Here is a 15,301-nt window from a genome sequence, read left to right as displayed (position 1 = left end):
TACACAGTTCACAATTAAAAAAAAACTGACAACAGGGGATCCCTGGGTGGCTCAGCGGTTTCATGCCTGCCTTTGGCCCAGGGAGCGATCCTGGAGTCCTGGGATCAAGTCCCACGTCAGGCTCCCGGCATGGAGCCTGCTTCTCCCTCTGCCTGTGTCTCTGCACCGCCCCCCCGCCCCCCAGTCTTTCATAAATAAATAAATAAATCTTTATAAAAAAAAACTGACAACAAATTTTGGTTTTCTGCTGTCATGTGAGAATATTCCAGACAGCAGAGCTGCAGGCCTGCCCTTCTTAAAGATGAAATTTCAGAAAGTCCCTTAAGGGAAGAATAGATGGATAGTAGGAGGTTAGTAGTGGATCCTGTACCTGTTGACCCTCATTATACCTGAGGCTGTCTTAGTGATCATCACGTCTGGGAGCCACTGGTCAGGCAGAGAGAAAATGGGTGTTATGGTCAGAAAACTATGGTTCAAAGCCCATCTCTGCCACTGACCAGTTAAGTGAAATTTGAGTAACTTATGTAAACTTTGCAGGCCCAATATTCTCATCTATACAATGGAGAGTGTAATAACCCTGGGATTGCTTGTTGTGAGGATCGAAAGAAAGGGCTAAGGGTGATTAAATGGCCATGGAAGAGTTGAAATTGCAACAATGATGGTTGAACCATCTTATTTAGAGAGGCTTTTAGAAATATCTTTTAGATGTGTTCTCTTATATTGCCTGAAAGTGACCAGATCAATGGGATACAACTTTTTTTTTTTAAGATTTTATTTATTTATTCATGAGAGACACACAGAGAGGCAGAGACACAGGCGAAGGAGAGGCAAGCTCTATGCAAGGAGCCCAATGTGGGACTTGATTCCAGTACCTTGGGTTCATGCCTTAAGCCGAAGGCAGATGCTCAGCCAACCACCAAGGCACCCAGGTGTCCCTACAATGTCTTATTTTAATGCATTTCTACCTCTGCCCAGGAAGCTTTCCCAGCCCAATCCTAAACTCAATGATCGCCCATGCAGAGTGCTCCTGAAAGTGTCCTGTGCACACATCTCTTTGCCTTGCCTCCCTCCACAGACATGATCTGTGGAAGAATCTTGTCAAAATGGCACTTGGGCCGAGGGCAGAGCAGCAGAAACAACAACGTACCCATTTTTAAGGATACCAAAATGTGCCGCGCTCACTTCTGCAGCACATGTACTAAAACTGGAATGATAACAGAGAACATCAGCCTGGCCCCCTGTGTAAGGAGGACACCTAAATTCATGAAGCGTTTCTGATTAAAAAACAGAATACCAAAATGTTTAATAACTTGCCTGAGACCATGTGATTAGTCAGTAGCAGAACTAGGAATCCAATCCGGGGACTCCTCTCGCTATACCAGGAAACAGCGACTTGGAAGAGAAATGTGTCCTGGCCCAGGGAAGAGGTGACAGTCCAGAGGTAGGTGAGATTAGATTTTCTCATCGCCTCTAATTTCCTTTCATTTCCATACCCTGGCTACCTGCTAATGGCTTGGCAGAAACTTCAAAATTAAACTTGTGAGAGCAATCACTGTTATTGGACCTCTAGGCAATTATAGTAGCTGTCAAAGGTTTTAAAGCCAACATCCAGCCTGACCCTTTCCAAATGACTCAAAAGTGGCATTTTAATGAGAAATGAAAGCAGAAAAGGTGTTTTTAATTTTTTTTTGAATTAGAGGCTTTTTTTTTTTTTAATGGACAAAATGGCACTGAATTTTGCTGCTTATCCAAAGGGTATGGATAGGATTGTGAGACAAGGGAGCAGAGCCCAGGGCTGTTGACTTTTGTTTGTAACTGTGCTTCCTTAGCCTCTCCCACTGGAGCCTATTAGGAGAAGCCCCACAGAGGGGTGTTGAAGGATTAGTCCCCATCAGGCTTTATGCTCATGAGTGCATTTGGGATAGCTGAATTACCAGCACTGGTCAATCTGCATTTTCTTCTTTATCTCTGGGTCTGGTCAAGGCTAACCTACAAGGTGCCAAGATTGAGCTACATTTAAAAAATCGTTGGATTGATGGATCGATCTTCCAGCCTTATTGAGATGTAATTGGCATGTAACATTGTGCAAATTTAAGTTGTACAAGGTGATGATTCGATACATGCATATACTGCAAAATTATTAACCACAGTGAGGTTAGTTAACACTTCCATCACTTCACATAATTACCATTTTTAGTTTTGTAGTAAAAACATTTAAGATCTACTCTCCTAGCATCTTTCAAGCAGTCTGTAATACAGTGCTGTTAACTGTGGTCTCCATGCTGTCCATTAGACACCACCCCCCCCAAACTTATTCATCTTACAGCAATAAGCTTATCTTAAAAATTATTTTAGTGGTACTTTTTAAATTTTTTTAAAGATTTTTTTTAATTTATTCATGAAAGACACAGAAAGAGAGAGAGGCAGAGACACAGGCAGAGGGAGAAGCAGGCTCCATCCAGGGATCCCAATGTGGGACTCAATCCCGGGACTCCAGGATCACACCCTGGGCCAAAGGCAGGCCCTAAACCACTGAGCCACCCAGGGATCCCCAGTGGTACTTTTTTAAAAGACAAAATTCACTCACCGTAAATGCACCCCTTTAAGGTGTACCATTCAGTAGGTTTTAGTACAATCATCACCACTATTTCCAGAACATTTTCATCACTCCAAAAAGAAACCTGTACCCATTAGCAGTCACTTCCCATTCCCTCTTCCTCAAGTGCCAGGGTGAGCTGGGGGCCTGAGGTTATGGGGGCCTGTAGGGAGCATCTAGGGCTGAGGGGTCAGCCTGGGGCAAGCTGGTTCTGGGATCCTCAATTCACTCTCCTTTCATGGGGGACTGGTGTCTCTGCACTCGGCTACCTGGACTCGGGAGAAAGGATGGGGGTCATGTAAGTTTATCTTTCCTATCTCCTCATTGTGTCTTTTATTTCTGTACTTCATGCTTCACCCAGGTACTAGAATCCCTCACCTGGAAACCACAGATCTTTAGAAGGTATTTTCCCGTGCAGATAGTTGTTCAAATTGACATCCCTGGGGAGGGGAACACAGAAATTTCTATGCTGCTGCTGTTTTGCTAAGGTCACGCCCTCTCATTGTAGTCTTGATTCTATTTTCCTAATGAATCATGGTGTTCAATGTTTGTTTATTTTATTTTATTTTATTTTATTATTTTTTGAGAGAGAGTTTGTGCACATATGTGAACAGGGGTGGTATGGAGCGGGGGTGCAGAGGGAGATGGAGAGAGAGAAACCTAAGCCAGCTTCACACCCAGTGTGGAGCCCTATACAAAGCTCCATCTCATGACTCTGAGATCATGACCCGAACTGAAATCAAAGAGTCAGACACTCAGTTGACTCAACGGAGCCACCTAGGCCTCCCACATGGTATTAAGCATATTTTAAAATACTTATCAGTCATTCGTATATCTTTGGAGAAATGTCTATTTAGATCCTTTGCCCTTTTTAATATTGGACAGTTTACCTTTTATTGATGAGTTGTCAGAGTTCTCTATATATTCTGGATACAAATCCGAGATATGTGATTTAGAAATACTTCCTTTCAATTTATGGGATGTCTTCACTTTCTTGATAGTTTTTGAAACATAAAAGTTTAGAATTTTAATGCAATCCAATGTACCTATTTTTAAAATTTTGTTGCTTATGTTCTAATGTCATATTTCAGAAACCACTGCTTAATCCAAGGCCATGAAGGTTTATGCCTATGATTCTCCTTGAAGAGTTTTATAATTTTAGCTTTTAAATTTAGGTCTTTGATCCATTTTGAATTAATTCGTGTCTGTGGTGTGAGGTAAAGCTCTTCATTCATGTGAGGCTAGGGATCCAATTTTTGCATGTGAATATCCAGTTGTCTAGCACCATTTGTTAAAAAGACTATTTGTTTCCCCTCTTTCAGTCCTCAGGGCATCCTTGTCAAAAGTGAGTTTACTATAAATGTATGATTTTATTTCTGAACTGCCAATCTTATTCCATTGATCTATATGTGGTACTTATACCAGTATCTTTTTCAAGATCGTTCTGGTTTTTCTGGGTCTCATGAAAAATTCTGGGACCTGTTTGTCCATTTCTTCAAGAAAGCCAGGATTTTTGTAAGGATTGCACTGAATTTGTAGAACACCTAAGGGTGTATTACCACATTGATAATATTAAGTCTTCAATCCATGAACATTGACTGTCTTTCAATTTACTTAGGTCTTCTTTAATGTCTTTCAATGATGTTTTGTAGTTTCCAATGCATGAAACTTGTATTTCTATTGCAAAATTTATTCCTAAGTATCTTATTCTTTCTGATGTTAGTGTAAAAAAATCATTTTTCTTAATTTCATTTTTAGATTATTCATTGTAAGTGTATATATTGTATGATTGATTTTTGTATATTGATCTTGTGTCCTACAACCTTGCTGAAGTTATTTATGAGAACTATAAGAACCGTGTGTGTATTTTTTGATATTTTCTATAGACAATCTAAATAAATCTTATTCCTTTTCATTGCCTAATTTCTCTGGTTAGACCCTCCAGTAGAATGTCAAATAGAAGTAGTAAGAGCAGACACCTTGTCCTGTTCCTGATCTTAGATGGAAAGCACAGTCTCACCATTAATTGTGATATCACTTGTGATGTTTTCTTAGATGCCCATTATTAGGTTGAAGAAATTCTCTTCTAAGATGGTTGAGCATTTTTATCATGAAAGGGTGTTGGGCTTTGTCAAATGCTTTTTCTGCAATTATTGTGATAATCGTGATTCCCCCCTCTTAATTCTACTAATAGTGTATTACACTGATTGATTTTCATCTGTTGAACTAACTTTGCATTTCTGGGATAAATCCCATTTGGTCATGGTGTATAGTCCTTGAGTTACTCTTCAGGTCTCCCCAGACCATGGACTCTAAGCCATATTGGACAGGAAATGCCATTTAGGGACACTGAAGCCATTCGTTTTACCCTGTTATTAAATATGAAAATAGGGGATCCCTGGGTGGCGCAGCGGTTTGGCGCCTGCCTTTGGCCCAGGGCGCGATCCTGGAGACCCGGGATCGAATCCCACGTCGGGCTTCCGGTGCATGGAGCCTGCTTCTCCCTCTGCCTGTGTCTCTGCCTCTCTCTCTCTCTCACTGTGTGCCTATCATAAATAAGTAAAAAATTAAAAAAAAAAAATTTTAAATATGAAAATAACCTGACTTCAACAGCTGGATTGTGTTCAAATTAAAATACCTCCACCTGACCTTTTTGAGCACCATGACTATGTAATGTTATCTCTAGGTCCAAGTGCTGGGCACAGTCTGGTGTATAGTAGGCATGCGACTGGTGATTTTTGAATGAATTAATTTGTACACACAGGAAAAAATTTAAAACCAGCTCTGCCTCTTTGGGGGGACCTCTTCTATAGTTCTGAGCTCTGAGAGGTGTGAGGTGAGGCTCTGGAGCAGCAAATATACCACACATAGTAGGTTTGCTCTAAGTACTAGCGATGAAATCCTATCTTCTGATCATGCAGATTGGCTTGAGAGGTGAAAGAAAAGCAGCTGAATTTAAAAATCAGGAATTTTCTTTGAGTACACTTAATCTGATGGCTGTTATATGTATTTCTGATTGCTAGATGTAAATACAACACTTATTCTTCCCCCACATAGTTTTTTTTTTCTGTATTTTTCTCAGCTTTGTGTTTGTGAGGATAATGCCAACCTTGACCACTATTTTCTTCCTTAATGACTTATACAGTTCATGGCAGCAGAGTGTGTGGGGTGGATATTCGTTGAATAAATAAATGAATTACAAATATAGGTTGAAAGGAGGATAGATGAATGAAAGAAGAAACCAGTGGAACAGGCCTTTCCTGGAAGAATCCGAAAAGTCTGCCACATTTATAGTTTAAGTTAGTTATTAATCAGGGTGCAGGTCAGGAAAAGTGGCATAGGCATCACCCCAGAGCGGGATCTCAGACCCCTCCCCAGACCTAAACAATGAAAACTCTGCATTTTTACAAGATTCTGAGGTGACTGCCACGCACAGTCAAGGTTGAGAGACCACTCTGAAAATGTGGCCAGATGCTTGCTCCGGAGTTGTTTCATTTTCAAATGAATCATGGTATCTTTAGGTACAGTTAGATACCATGCAATGCAACCTTAGATAATGCAAATCAGTGTGAAGGGATCATCTCGTATTAATAAAATGAAATCAGCAGATAGTTCTTGAATCAGTATTCAGTATTTCTTGAATCAGGAAAGGAGAGTTACCGTCTCTTTCTTGCTGGGAAGAGATGACCCTTCAAAGGAGGGCCTTCAAAGGACCCTTTGCTCCTTCAAAATATATACGTCAGGAGTGGCCTACAGGGACCTCCAAATTATCTGAGTCATTCTTTTGGATTCAAGTTTGTTGTCACATCACTTGGGACAATGAGATAACTGCTATGTGAGCTACATTAGCATAATTTAAAAACTGGACATTGCATAGACAAATTTTAATTTTAATGGAGGAGGAAGCAAGGGAAAAAAAGTGCTAGAATCAGAGGCAGCGACAAAAGGTAGGGGTTGCTTGTAGGGGGGTCCATGGGGACAGGACTAGGACCTGGGGATGCTCTGCAGGGAGAAAGGAGAAAGAACTCAAGATCCATCTCACACACTTCACGGTCTTATGCCCATCTGGGCTGGCTCCAGAAGCAATGCAATTTGACTTTTCTAACTCAGGCTTGATTTTCCTTTAATAAGAACCACCCCAAAGGATTCTTGTTGTGGGACAGTGGCAACAATGTAATAAGACATGCTTTCTTCTCCAATTTCCTTGCAGAGAGAAAGATTGATGGAAAACAATGCAAACATCCTCCTGGCACAGATGGGCAAAGCATTTTGCTCGGGGCAGATCAGTGCTAGCTGTTGAAGACTGTTCCAAGAACCACATCACAAGTGCTTCAGGGAATGATGGGGTTGGCTGGGAAAGAAATAACAACAGGAGCTAAATATGGCCTGGCTGGCTACTCGCCTCTGAAGGGGGAACCGAGCAGGATGGCAGTGATTTTGTGGGCAAATGCTCTGGGGAATTTGCCTGGGCTGGAAGGCGTAATTGGAGGGGAAGGGCCACCAGAAAGAAGACTTTGTCCCCATGGGGTTACAGGGGACTCTCCCTCTCTTCTTTTCCTCCCCCTGCGGTGTGACATTTCTCGTCTTTGTTGTGTGTGCATTTACAGTGTAAGAAATCGGAAAAGACAACTTGAAAATTGCCTGAAGAGAGACCACCTGCTGTGTGCTAGCCTAAGCACACAGATGATGTGAGTGGCAACACCCAAGTTTCCTCCCAAGTGCACCCACCTCGATAGGTGGCTACCATTTGGAGGTCTTTTTTTGCAAAATGCTGGAGTTTGTGTCGTGTTGGGGGCCCAGGGCAGGGTGCCCTAGGATGGGACGCTCTAGTATGGAGGTGATTTTGAGTTAAAAAGGTGATCAAAACCCAGCAGATTCAGGAAGAGCCTCTTTGTTTCCCCCACAATGGCCCAAAAGAATTTAGATAGAGGGCCCGCTCCAGGAAGAGAGCTGTCACCATGGATAATGACATTATGGTGTGAACTAGGTGTGGTAGACAGGGAAGAAACCAGAGAAGTCCTCTCTTTTTCCTACTGTTTCTGAGTAGCCCAGCAAACAGTTATTTTTGACCCTTTCTCTTTCTCCCTGAAGATGGCATTCCTTCTGGTTGCAATCCCAGACCCCCATCCCCTTCTCCTTAGTTCAGGATGACATCTCGATCTCATTTCACCTGATTGTCTCAGGAATTTCCACATCTGTCTGGATTCCCGATATGTACACTATTAAATTTGATTTTCTCCTGTTAATCTGTTTCATGTCAATTTGATTTTTATTCAAGCTAGAAGGATCTTGAAGGGGTCAGGATAGTCTTGCTCCCGGACAATAGAAGAAGCATGGCTTTTTCCTTATTTCTTTTTTGCTTGCTGTAGAGGAGGAAAACAAATATTTTCTTCTTACCCTTCTAGGTTCTAGGCTTGGAGCTCTGTAACAAAAGACAGACTAACAAGAGAGATGCATACACATTTATTTAATTTAAGTCTTATGTGCTAAAAGAGCTTTCCAAGGAAATAAGGACTGAGGGGTGCCATCTATAGAGCATGGGACTCTTGATCTCAGGGTGGTGAGTTTGAGCTCCACATTAGGTGTACAGATTACTTAAGATCTTTAAAAAGAAAAAAGTTTGAAAATGTGAAATTTTATTATTTTTTGTTATTCATCCATTCATTTAAAAATTACTCAGTGCTCATCATCACTATAAGCGTACTCTTACCTTCACTTATTTCACCCCCCACCTACTGTCCCTCCAGCCACCATCAATTTAGTATTTTTATAATAGGTTTGGTGAAGGGTGGACAATAGTGGGAAAATGAGGCAAGCACAGGAATATGAGCTAAGTGTAGTAAACAGGGACACATGATACAAGGCCTGTTTCTTTGGACTTTTCTTGGAGTCACTCAGTCTTGGAGATAGGATGTTACGTTTTTTCAGGAGTAAGGAAGGTATTTCCCACACAAGGGTCTGATGACTTGCTTCAGGGGAAGTTCAGAAAGTCTTCCCTGCAACCACCATTTCTTAAATTCCTTCAGCTTAAAATATTCAATGACACAAAGGCACCCCAGTTCAGGGCAGTTTCTTTCTGAACCCTGTCATTGCTGAAAGAATAATAAAATAGTGAGGGTTTTTATCTTTATTTTTAAGTCCATCAAACAGTTTGGAGGGTGAACAGGGTTCAGGGGCTCTTTTACCTGGATAAGAAACTTAAAAATTATTTTTAATTTTCTTTCTTTCTTTCTTTCTTTCTTTCTTTCTTTCTTTCTTTCTTTCTTTCTTTCTTCTTTCTTTCTTTCTTTCTTTTCTTTCTTTCTTCTTTCTTTCTCTTTCATTTTTAATAGGTTCATGTGGGCACTAGAGAATGTCCTTTAAAAAAAAAAAGGGGGCCTGTAGGTTGCCTGGGTGGTTCAGTGGTTGAGTGTCTGCCTTTGGCTCAGGGCGTGATCCCCGGGGAGCCTGCTTCTCCCTCTGCCCAAGTCTCTGCCTCTCTCTGTGGGTCTCTCATGAATAAATAAATAAAATCTTTAAAAAAAAAAAAGAAAGAAAGAAAGAAAAAGGCTCTGTGATCCTGCCCATAGATTCTTGACACAGTTGGGGACCATTCTTAGAATCCCACCATGGCCAGCCAGTAGTCAAGAGTGACTACTGGCTCTGTTGGAAATATCCAGGAATTAATTTTGGCTTTAAACATTAAAAAAAGAAATTCTTTGACAAAGAGAGAGAGAAAGAGAGAGAGAGAGAGAGAGAGAAGAGCACAAGCAGGGGGAGTAGCAGGCAGAGGGAGCGGGAGAAGCAAGCTCCCCCCAAGAGCAGAGCCCAACATGAGGCTCTATCCCAGGATCCCAGGATCCCAGGATCATGACCCAACCGACTGACCCACCCAGGTGTCCCTAAACATCTATTTTTTTTTAAAGTTTCACATATGCAGTTCTAGGTAAGATGGCTCCCCTGCTCATTTAGCTTTTACAGAGTGATACAGCAGCGTCAATTAGGTGTGACCTAGGCAGTAGAGTTTGGGGAACTCCTGGCTTAGATCTTCAGCTTTTGGGTGAGAGAATGGAAATTGAGATGCAAGCTGAAGGGAAAGAAGCCTGGAGAGCGAAGAGCTGAACTAAGCCATAAACCTTCCTGGCAGTGGCCCTGACGCTTCAGGACTGCTCGGCTTTCAAAGGAAAAGTGGAAGCCTGAGCACCATTATTTATGGGGAGCACCCCTGGAGCTGGGTCCTGAAGAAACAGCCCTGTCCTGTTACTCTGTCGAAATGGCTGTAAACATTTACGAATCCCGAGCACTTCCAGCTCGCAGCTGGCAGGGTTTGCAAAAGCAGATTGTTCACTTGCCCGGCACACCGCAGGCCGCTCGTAAACACTGCCTCCTTGGAAAGATCTGCTGACTTCTATTTCATTTCCTTGCATCTCCCTGGGCCTCTAGGAGCTGCAGTTTCAACGGAGCCAATTCTTCCTCCTGGGGTTGGTGGGACTCCATGAGGTTGGACGGCTATCCCCTGGTGCTAGGTTCCCCACAAGCAGCCCCATTGGGTGAGAAGGGCCTCCATCCTGTGTGCAGGGAAGCATGCATGGCACCATGAAAGGAAGCCAGTGAATCCCGAGGTAACCAAACTCCTCGGGAGTGGGGGACAGGAAGCTGAATGACACGCATCCAGCCACAGATGTACTAATTTAATTTCATGCCTCAACATCAGCTGCTCCTCTCCACTTAAAAGGAACATTTGCATCCATCTGTCATCATCTCTCCCTTTCATTTTAAAATCTCTTTGCTCTCCTTTCTTTCCCTTCAACCTCTCCTCCCCCCCATGCCCCCCACCACAACTTGATGAAATAATGGGGCACATTTAAAATCCAAACTCAGGCAATTCAAATTCTGAACTGATGTGATTTTGTTCCATTCTGAGTCAACCTCCCAAGAGTGTCTGGGGAGTGGAAATCAAGGGGGCCCAACACAAAAGCAAGTGAGAGAGAGAAGATTTCGAATGCAAATCAACCTCCTCAACCCATTTGAAACAACCTGCTGTGAACCGGGCTAGAACGTATGGCCCATTAGCACCTTGTTAGGCTGTCAGAGTCTGAGCAGCTTAACCGGGTGATAATGGGGAAGAAATGGCTTGAGACCTTTCCATGCAGCCCCAGCGTCTTGCTGTTCTCCCCCCACCCTCTCTGGGACCCCAGGAGAGGGGCTGCAAAGAGGAGCTCAAAAGAAAAACGGAGGTGGGAGAGAACAACTTCACGACACACATCGTGATAATTGTTAAAGGCACCTTGCTAGCAAAAAAGAATACAGAGGTTAACTTTAGTTTTCTTGGAGTGGGGGTAATTCTTTTTTTTTTTTTTTGGTGCGAATCTTTTTTGTGCTTGCTCTCTCCCGCTTCGTTCAATATTGAGATTTAGTCTTTCAAAAAAAAAAAAAAAGATGTTAAGGACTGCATGGCAAAATCTCAGTGATTAACTCCTAATCCTCATAAGGCAAATCCTCAAATATGAACTCTATGGTTGACACACCTATCCGTAAACATCACTTGCGAATGCTCTAAAGAATGCAGTACTTGCTTTATTTGGAGCAAGGATTCAGGGAGGGAAGGGCTTCCTAGAAGATCCTCCATCCTCTTCTCTTCCTATGCTTGGGTAGAGAGCAGCTTTAGTGGCACTGTCTCTAACACCATGGCATGTAGATTGTTGAAAGGCCATAGCTCTTGCTGATGAGAATCAAGATGAGATGATGAGATACTTCTAGATATCAAAGACGTTAGATATTCCATTACTAGGCAATAGTAAAAAAAATTTTTTTAAATACACAATTTATCAGGTTTAGTATGAAATAAGCCAGAAGAGCCTCACTGACTTTGATGAACCATTAGAGAGCACAGTTGGGAAAGAAAATCTGTTCTAGGGGTTTTGGCCAAAAGGTTTAAGTGGGATGATGGTGCCTTTAAGGTCAGGCTTAATGAGCTTGGACTAATTTAGGGTCAATGACCTTATAAACTTAGTACTCCTATCCAGAGGGGAAGGGGGCAAACAATAACCACATGAATTAGGGTGGAGAAGATCCAGAAAGAACACTTACTAGAACGTTTCCCAAGCGAACCCTGCTATTTTCAAGCCAAACGTCTTTGACAGTATTTTTAAGTGATTCTGTTGTTGCTACCAGGATGGTCTTTATGTGGTTTTGCTCCGAGTAAAGGGATAGATTTCATAACCTCTTAAGGTCACCAGACTATGTCTGTGCTCCCAGACTACGTTTAACACCAGCAAGAGATAAATAACCCAGGGATATTTGTTTCAGTGTTCATTTCGGAGTGGAGGTGGGGTTAGGATTTACAACCCCAGGACGATCCTTTTGTCTCTCTGTCAGAAGAAAAAATGAGTAATAAAGAGCCATATTATACTTAATTTTATAAAAGTGCAAAGTAAGTGCAAAATTTTGCAAATTTTTCAATCGTGCAATGTACGTGCCAACCATTAATAGTCCTTTGCTTTCGCCCCTAAGGGAGCTTTCTCCCACTTTTTTCTATAGGCAGGATCCCTGAGGCTAACTCGACATCCTGCTATTCTTCAGGGATATGGAAATGTCCCTGGGACAGCTGTACTCTGCGGGGTGAGGAGCCCACAAGGTTAATGAACACCCACAAAGACTGAGGAGGAGAGTGAGGGTTCTTCTCGGGATGATTAGCATGCGGCATTCTTTCCTTTGTGGTAATGATGGTCAAGAAGGTGCCTGGCGATAGAGGGGAAAATGGAGAGTTTCTGCTTCTCCTGCCTCCAAAGCTTATTAAAATTCATTTCCATTCAAATAGCCATCGTCTGATTTTCATCATCAAATAAGCACACACTGTACATATTTAACAGGCAAGAGACCTGTGCCGGGTTCATGTCTTTTTGAAGTGAAGGCCGGTTCTCTTAATGACTGTCCATGCTTATCTCTGCATGTAAATTTTTCCCCTTCCTCTTTTTTTACCTACCTTACCACTACCCCGGTTCTGGGATCTTTGATAGGCAGCCTAGATGCCTATTATAATGATAATTCATTTGGAGCGGAAAGGAATCTCCTCCACTAGTCTAGCTCATTATAAAGGTGAAGCCCTCGGGAGGGCAGGCTGGGAATGAACAGGTTTACAGAGTTATTTTTCCCTCTACAAGAGGCAGAGACAGGATGGGGGAGGGAGGTTTCCTCACTTCTCTGCTTTGGGTTTTTCTCCCTTTGGAGCTGGCCTCTGTGTCCAGACATGGCGATTGTCCTCCAGTGCTCCTGGGGACCGCCATCAGCTGGAAGGCATTTCAGCTCAGGCAGTTCTGTACTGAACAGCTGCTGGGAACAGCTGGGCCTACCCTCCTGTTGTCAGTGAGAAATCAAGTGGCAAATGTGGGTGTATTGGGCTTCCTTAAAGGGTCCATGTGATCTGATAATTCAGCACAATCCAAAGACGTTGGCCTCTCTTGGCAGTGTGCCAGCTAGACCCTGGTAAGGCTTATTTTATTCTATTTTTTGTAAACATAAGGGGCATACAAGATCTCTTTGACAGCTTTGGGAATCCCAGAACATGATCAAAAAGGATGTCGCGAAAGCAATCATATCAGTGTTGAGAGTTTTATTAAACCCACAACAAGATAGCTTTTCCTAACAGGATTCAATTGGTAAAGTACCTCATTACAGTGATAGTCCAATCAGAGCAGGACAACACATAGCTTCCTTTTCTTTCTTTTTATTTTTTTCCTCACCTGCCTTAAAAAAAAAAAAAAAACCCACTTTAGGTCTAAAATAATCTAACTCAGTCTCACGGGTTGAAAAATTATCTCTACATCTGTAGAGTCCTGATGTAGAGGGTGGAGGGGAAATTAGTTTTACAAAGCATATGTTACACCAAAATATAAGATAAGTGAGATCTGCTATAAAGCAAAGAAAAATATTTCTTGCTCAGGGGTCTGGTTCTTGTGATTTCTTTCTTCTGTTGAAACATATTGTGCCTCCTAATTTTAGAAACTTGATTACTCGGAGGAAGTTCATTCTGATGAAGCAGTTCTCCTGTTTTTCAACAAAGATATTGGACAAGTTCAGAAAGTTTGTCGAGGCTCCTCATCTGAGTGTCTGGAAAGAACATTTGGCGGCAGCAATTGCCAGGAGCTCATTTCTAGCCTTCGGGGGTGGGGGTGGGGGGCTCCAAGAGTTGCCTGGCCCAGCCTAATTTAGGCACCAAATGACCTGACTGACGTTATCTGACTCTTTATTGCTTTGGCCACACTGTTCTTCTGCTTAGGAAATGCCACTCGGCTGGTAGAACAATGAGAACAAAGTTGTATAGATGCAGAATTATGAGAGTGGCTGTTTTAACCTCATCAATACCAAGGTTGGCAAACATTCGCCTTTCTTATCTGTAACAAAAAACAGCCAAGGCAATGTGAAGGATTCCAAAGGAGGCAATATAGATGAAACCATTTATTAGATTTACAAGAGCTGAAGGGAAGTGCTAAAGCTATCCATCTCCTATATTTTATGGAGAACAGGACCAATGACTCAGACTATCAGGACAGTATCTTCCAGGCAGAACTGAAATCCTAAAGTAAACTGAGAATAAGTGCATGCATTTTAGGAGAAGAAGGATCAAAGGCCAGACTAAAAAGCACATGTAAGCCTTCAAATACATTGAATACAATTCTGTCTGTAACAGTTATGCCGCCACATAACTTTGTAAATAAAGACCTCATTTCAGAAGGCCTTAAAGACTTTTCCCCCCCTTAGTCCTCTCTTACATTGCAAAGCAACCTCCAAATGCCAGGTGACAGTGGGCAAAATTATTTAGGTCATGTGAAATGCCTGTGTGCAAATAAATAAAACTACAAATGATGTGAGGAACAAATAATACCATTTAATTCAGAAATATACAAGCTAGAGCTTCTCTTTTGGCATGATGACATTATCAGAATAGGTCAAATTGGCTGAATGTGTTTAAAAGTGTCCTATGTGTTTGGAAATGGAGTAAATCTAAAGACATTTGCTTTAGGATATTGACAATATAAAATGCTAACACGTTCATCTAAGGACAAGGATTTCATTTTTTTCCGTTAGACATTGATTTCAAAATGCCTCTTTTTTTTTTTTTTTTTTTTTTGCCTGTGTTCCATCAGATAGAGCTGGTTTTTAATCCCATAAATGGCTGATTTGGTATTTACAAGCTATGTGGTCTGGGGCAAGTTTTATTTGTCTTTGCCTAGGCTCAGGTTTGTCAGTTGTAAAATGGGAATAATAATAGCCCTTAGTGCAAAGATGAAACTTGATAATGAAATTAAAACAGCTCAGTGTTAGCTATTATTATTATTTTTATTATGCAAGAGAGTGGGTCGCAGAGCCTTAGACCCTTCTAGGAGAGAATGATGAAGTAAGGAGAGGGCATGCCAGGAATTCTCCGGGGTGTCTGGTTATTGCAGGGGATTGTGGGTGAAATACCAATTCCATTGAAAGAGTATTTGCTGAGCATCCACCAGGTTCAAGTTAAACATTCCCTGCTCTCTTACAGACTGAGTCCAAGTAAAGTGGTAAGAAAACCACACAGCTTACTTTGTTTCCAGCAGAATGGTGGGTGTGCAACAGGAGAGGCACATCCATAGAATGTGGGAGTTTAGGGAGAGACACCCAACCACCTTCATCAGGGAGGGAGGTTATCAGAGAAAGCTTCGAGGAGGGAGTGAAAATGCATCCTTTAAGAAC

At 42.0% G+C, this 15,301-nt stretch overlaps 1 non-coding gene across 1 annotated transcript; it reads left to right on the top strand.

The window, feature by feature from the left end:
• The first annotated feature begins 1,174 nt into the window (after positions 1–1,174).
• On the top strand, positions 1,175–1,283 carry LOC112649039 (U6 spliceosomal RNA). Its single transcript, XR_003129456.2, has one exon. It is a non-coding gene; the product is annotated as a U6 spliceosomal RNA (small nuclear RNA).
• Positions 1,284–15,301: the final 14,018 nt, after the last annotated feature.

Source organism: Canis lupus, chromosome 7, assembly GCF_003254725.2.
Source record: "Canis lupus dingo isolate Sandy chromosome 7, ASM325472v2, whole genome shotgun sequence".
Taxonomy (NCBI): Eukaryota; Metazoa; Chordata; class Mammalia; order Carnivora; family Canidae; genus Canis; species Canis lupus.
Note: the sequence above shows the minus strand (reverse complement) of the source record. Positions and strands in the feature narration are given on the sequence as shown.